The sequence below is a fragment of the Sinocyclocheilus rhinocerous genome, unplaced genomic scaffold (genome assembly GCF_001515625.1).
Source record: "Sinocyclocheilus rhinocerous isolate Xijiao unplaced genomic scaffold, SAMN03320098_v1.1 scaffold147, whole genome shotgun sequence".
Taxonomy (NCBI): Eukaryota; Metazoa; Chordata; class Actinopteri; order Cypriniformes; family Cyprinidae; genus Sinocyclocheilus; species Sinocyclocheilus rhinocerous.
The window spans coordinates 1292936-1298543 of record NW_015651498.1 but is presented as its reverse complement, the minus strand read 5'-3'; the positions used below and the strand labels follow the sequence as shown (position 1 = coordinate 1298543).

Sequence of the window (5608 nt, the reverse complement as noted above, 5' to 3'; positions counted from 1 at the left end):
ACCGCATAAACACATTTCATTACACCAAATACACAAAATAATGTTCTTTTTAGCAGCATCATATGACCCCTTTAAGGCAGATTTCTTTGACCCTGGCAACACGATTGCTGAAATATGATTGGATAAAAGCTCTAATATAAACATACACTGCTGGAAGCAGTGCAACCAAGAGAAAAGCTATGAAAGGAAGAGAAGACACTATTGGAAATAATTTAATACACATTCATGGGAAAATATATTAAAACTAAATCAGTGATTCTGATAGTGTTTAGGCCAGCAGAGAAGGCTTTGCTGGCCCTGACGGCCCACCACTGGTAGATACAGATGTCTCTACTATTGGACTATTGTTAACATGAAAATGAAAAATGAAACTAAAAAAAAATACAAAGCGAATTCAAAATATTAATAAATGCTATAATAGTATAAATAATACTAAAATAACACTGGTTTAAGACAAACCATTTTACATCCCTAATGTGATTCATTTTAAAGTTAAAACAACCAAACATTTTCTATGTATAAAGAATTTATTGGATGGTAAAAAGGTGGTTTTGTTGGAATTAATGTGTATAAAGTAAATGGGTCAGTTTTCATTTCATTTTGACTTTAAGCAACAATGTACATTTGCTCTTCATTTAATGTCATTACTGTCTAGGAGAAACAATTAAGATATTAAAGCGATCTCATTAGTGATTTTTCCTTCCTGCGGGTTGTTACTTGCACATACTGTATGTGCTAACACACACACAAGCACACGCACACACAAACACACACTCAAACACACACACACACACACACACAAACACACACACACTCAAACACACACACACACACACTCAAACACACACACATACACACACACACACACTCAAACACACACACATACACACACACACACACTCAAACACACACACATACACACACACACACACTCAAACACAAGCACACACACACACACACACACACACTCAAATACACACACACACACTCAAACACACATACACACACACACACACACACATATCTGTAGCTCATAACCGCATTGGCACACGGCACAGCTGCTGGCTTGGGTTTCATGCTAGTGGTCATGGAGAGACTTTGATCGTTCTGCAAGCTCTCTGAACACACACACACACACACATGCTAAAGGGCGTTTAGCCCTGGTTAATCTGCCTTTGATCTGCGTTTGAGAGGAAACTCCTGCCCGCTGCTCCTGCTGGTCCTGATGGCAGGCGATGAAGGTGCTAATATCAGTGCTCTAATGGGACTGGAGTGAATGTCACTCGCTCTCTTACAGCAAATCACTGTGGCGTTGCACTCCGCATCTGCTGTAATGACACCATTATCATGCATTAGATTTAGTAAAGCAATCAACTATCTGAGGCGATGCATGGCAGTGAATTTACCATGGTAAAGGGGTGTTGTTATCAGTGTTGTTATTGTTAACTAAAACTAAAACTATTAAAAATCAATGTAGATAATAATATCAAATGAAATAAAATAAATATTGGATGGAAAAACTAACCCCCCCAAAAACAAACAAACCCAATCAAAATATAAAACAAAAATTTTAAATGTTGCCTTAAAATGACTAAAACTAAAACCAAAATAAAATAGATGAAAAACAAACACTTTTTTTTTTAAATATATTGTTGTATATTATATTGTTATTATTATAGAATGATATTGTTAATAATATGTGGCCTTGGCAACTAAATGAAATAAGTTTAAGTTGAGGTACAAAAATTGCTTATATATATATATATATATTCTACAATGACTAAAATGAAATTAAAATAACTTGTACAATCTATAAAGAAGTCATTTTTGTTTATTGATATTAAGCTGAAACAAAATAAAATATAAATATTAGATGGAAAAACAAAAAAAAAACTTACAGAAGCTATATAGATGTCATTTTTGTTAACTGAAGTAAAGCTGAAATAAAATATAAATCAGAAGAATCCGAATCAGAATGAGCTTTATATGTTATATAAATATTTATATGTTTTCACATACAAGGAATTTGTTTTCATGGCAGAAACTTCCGCATGTAATTAGATACATATGATAAAAAAGCATATTCAAAATATGAATAAATACTTCAATAATATATCAATAATACTAAAAGAACACTGATTTATGTCAAACCATTTTACTTCCCTAATGTGATGCATTTCAAAGTAAAAACAGGATATTCAACAAAAAAAAAAAAATCTATGTATACAAAGAATTGATTGAATTGTAAAAAGGTAGTTTTTATGCATCTAATGTGTATAAAGTAAACGGGTCAGTGCAGCTCATAACTGCATTGGCACACGGCACAGCTGCTGGCTTGGGTTTCATGCTAGTGGTCATGGAGAGACTTTGATCGTTCTGCAAGCTCTCTGAACACACACACACACACACACACATGCTAAAGGGCGTTTAGCCCTGGTTAATCTGCCTTTGATCTGCGTTTGAGAGGAAACTCCTGCCCGCTGCTCCTGCTGGTCCTGATGGCAGGCGATGAAGGTGCTAATATCAGTGCTCTAATGGGACTGGAGTGAATGTCACTCGCTCTCTTACAGCAAATCACTGTGGCGATGCACTCCGCATCTGCTGTAATGACACCATTATCATGCATTAGATTTAGTAAAGCAATCAACTATCTGAGGCGATGCATGGCAGTGAATTTACCATGGTAAAGGGGTGTTGTTATCAGTGTTGTTATTGTTAACTAAAACTAAAACTATTAAAAATCAATGTAGATAATAATATCAAATGAAATAAAATAAATATTGGATGGAAAAACTAACCCCCCCAAAAACAAACAAACAAACCCAATCAAAATATAAAACAAAAATTTAAAATGTTGCCTTAAAATGACTAAAACTAAAACCAAAATAAAATAGATGAAAAACAAACACTTTTTTTTTTTTATATATTGTTGTATATTATATTGTTATTATTATAGAATGATATTGTTAATAATATGTGGCCTTGGCAACTAAATGAAATAAGTTTAAGTTGAGGTACAAAAATTGCTTATATATATATATATATATTCTACAATGACTAAAATGAAATTAAAATAACTTGTACAATCTATAAAGAAGTCATTTTTGTTTATTGATATTAAGCTGAAACAAAATAAAATATAAATATTAGATGAAAAACAAAAAAAAAACTTACAGAAGCTATATAGATGTCATTTTTGTTAACTGAAGTAAAGCTGAAATAAAATATAAATCAGAAGAATCCGAATCAGAATGAGCTTTATATGTTATATAAATATTTATATGTTTTCACATACAAGGAATTTGTTTTCATGGCAGAAACTTCCGCAGTGCAACAATGACAGCGACAGAACAAAAACACAGATAATAAAAGAAGAAAAAAAAAACCAATAAAAAATAGAACAAGTAAATAAGGAATAACAATATATAAATTGAGTAAGGTTACATGAATGAGTGGTTCTATCATAAGCATGCATAAAATAGTCTACAATACAACAGATAATATACAAGACCGCAATAATATACACAATGACCTGAAGGATATGTGTGTTCATTCAAAGAAAGGTTTTCCTATGAATTAATTAGTAGAAAAGTCCATTTCTACTGTGCATTTGCCTCTTGCTATGGAACATGCAGTGATTTTCCCTGCTTCGCATTCCATTAGGTCGTAAATGTATCTGGTGTCAGGGTTGCCATGGTAACCAGGGTCCTGGGCCTCGTTCACAGACAACTTGGCACCCAGTATGTTTATTGGGTGAGGGGTCTGTGAATGTTTGTTAATCTAATGAATAATTGATTTGTTAAATCAAATGAAAAATGGTGTGTCTGATTGGTCCAGACGCTACAGTGGTGTTGTTCTGTCTCTGTGATAAATATTAGATGAAAAACAAACTAAATTTACAAAAAGCAATTAGAAATGTTGCCTTGACAACTAAAAAAAGAAGTGTAAGTTGAGGTTCTAAAATTACTAAAAATGAAATAAAAAAAACTCATTTCGTTTTGTTAAAAAAGTCATTTTTGTTTAATGATATTAAGTTGAAATAAAAGAAAATATAAATATTAGATGAAAAAACACCAAAAAAAAAACTAACGTTAGAAATGTTGCCTCGGCAACTAAATAAAATAAGTAAGTTAAGGTACTAAAATTACTAAAACATAAATAAAAATAACTTATAGAAGCTATTTAGAAGTCGTTTTTGGTAACTGAAAATATTTCAATGACTTATTCGGTAACTGAAATATTAGATGAAAAACAAAATGAAACCAAGAAAGAAAGTGAGAAATGTTGCCTTGGCAACTAAATGAACTAAAGTTTAAGGATGCTTTCACACTTTCGATTGCCTGGTCCGAACCCGAGTTCGATTGCTCCCCTCCCACTGCACCCCAGACCACCCTTTTTAGGCAGACTCGATTACGGTTCACATGTGCGCACCCGAGTTCAGAAAGCAGCGTTCACATCATCCAAACTAACCGAACTCTGACGTCAAACGAACCCGGGTGCGCACCAAAAGTGCCAGCGTGAAAGCCCCTGATTTGAGGTTCTAAAATTACCAAAACTAAATGAAAAAGAAAGCTATATAGATTTTTTTTAATGGATAAAAATGACAAGAGCACAAAATTAATTACATAAAATTACGTAAAGCTAAAATGTTCAAATATAGAAGTAAAAACTAATTAAAAATAGTTATAAATACTATAATAGTATAAATAATACAAAACTGAAGCAGAGTGCTTTGGAAATAGCATGCATATATTGTCCATTGACACAGTATGTTGTACAGTAGGCCCGTCCCAAACAAATACGTCATCACAGGAACTAAATTTGCGTTCACGGTCTTTCAGCATTGGCTTTTGTTGCAGTGATCTGAAGCCTTGCTGCATCAGGAGCTTCGGCTCTCGCTGTCCGTCACCATGGCAGTGCCGTTGCCGTGGAGAGAGTGGGTTCGTCTGTGACATCATCTTCCTGTCGGAGCTGAACTGTAGTGAAAGTCAGTCGTCTCATAATATGTGCTGATCCTGCTGTGGTTTCCTCAGTCGCGCGTCTCTCCCACACTCGGGTTAATTTTAGTATTTAGTCGCATAATCAGTTTTCTGTGTTCATGTATAACTCTGGTTTTAAAATGAGATTCATCCATCTAGTCTCATTATCAGACTTTTGACTATCATTTTATTTTGGCTAAGAGTGTGTGTGTGTATTTGTTTTGTTTGGTGGCTTATAAATAAAAAATAAAATCAATAATATAATAAAACAAAAATAATAAAAAGAGTTGTAAATTTTCTGTTCTGTCTGAAAGTAATAAGTGCAGATCATTTAACAGACATATATTTATGTCTGTGAAATAATCTGTGACTATGTATATTTATGTCAGGGTTATTATAGTTCACTGAAACTAAAATTAAAGCCATAAAAAAAAAAATGTCATTACTTGAAATAAAATAAACATTAACTGAAATAAAATGTTTAAAAATTAAACAGATTTTTATTTCAGCTAGTAAAAAATGAGAAAAACACACTACAAAATTACTAAAACTTTAACTAAAATGAAAATGGAAAATATAAAAATAAAAACTCATTCAAAATATTACTAAAAAGTGATATATATATATAT

General features: G+C 32.6%; 1 protein-coding gene across 1 annotated transcript in view; it reads left to right on the top strand.

The window, feature by feature from the left end:
• Window positions 1-5608, top strand: part of LOC107712954 (echinoderm microtubule-associated protein-like 6) — a 66600-nt gene that overhangs the window by 15727 nt on the left and 45265 nt on the right. The gene's annotated exons all lie outside the window — the stretch shown is intronic.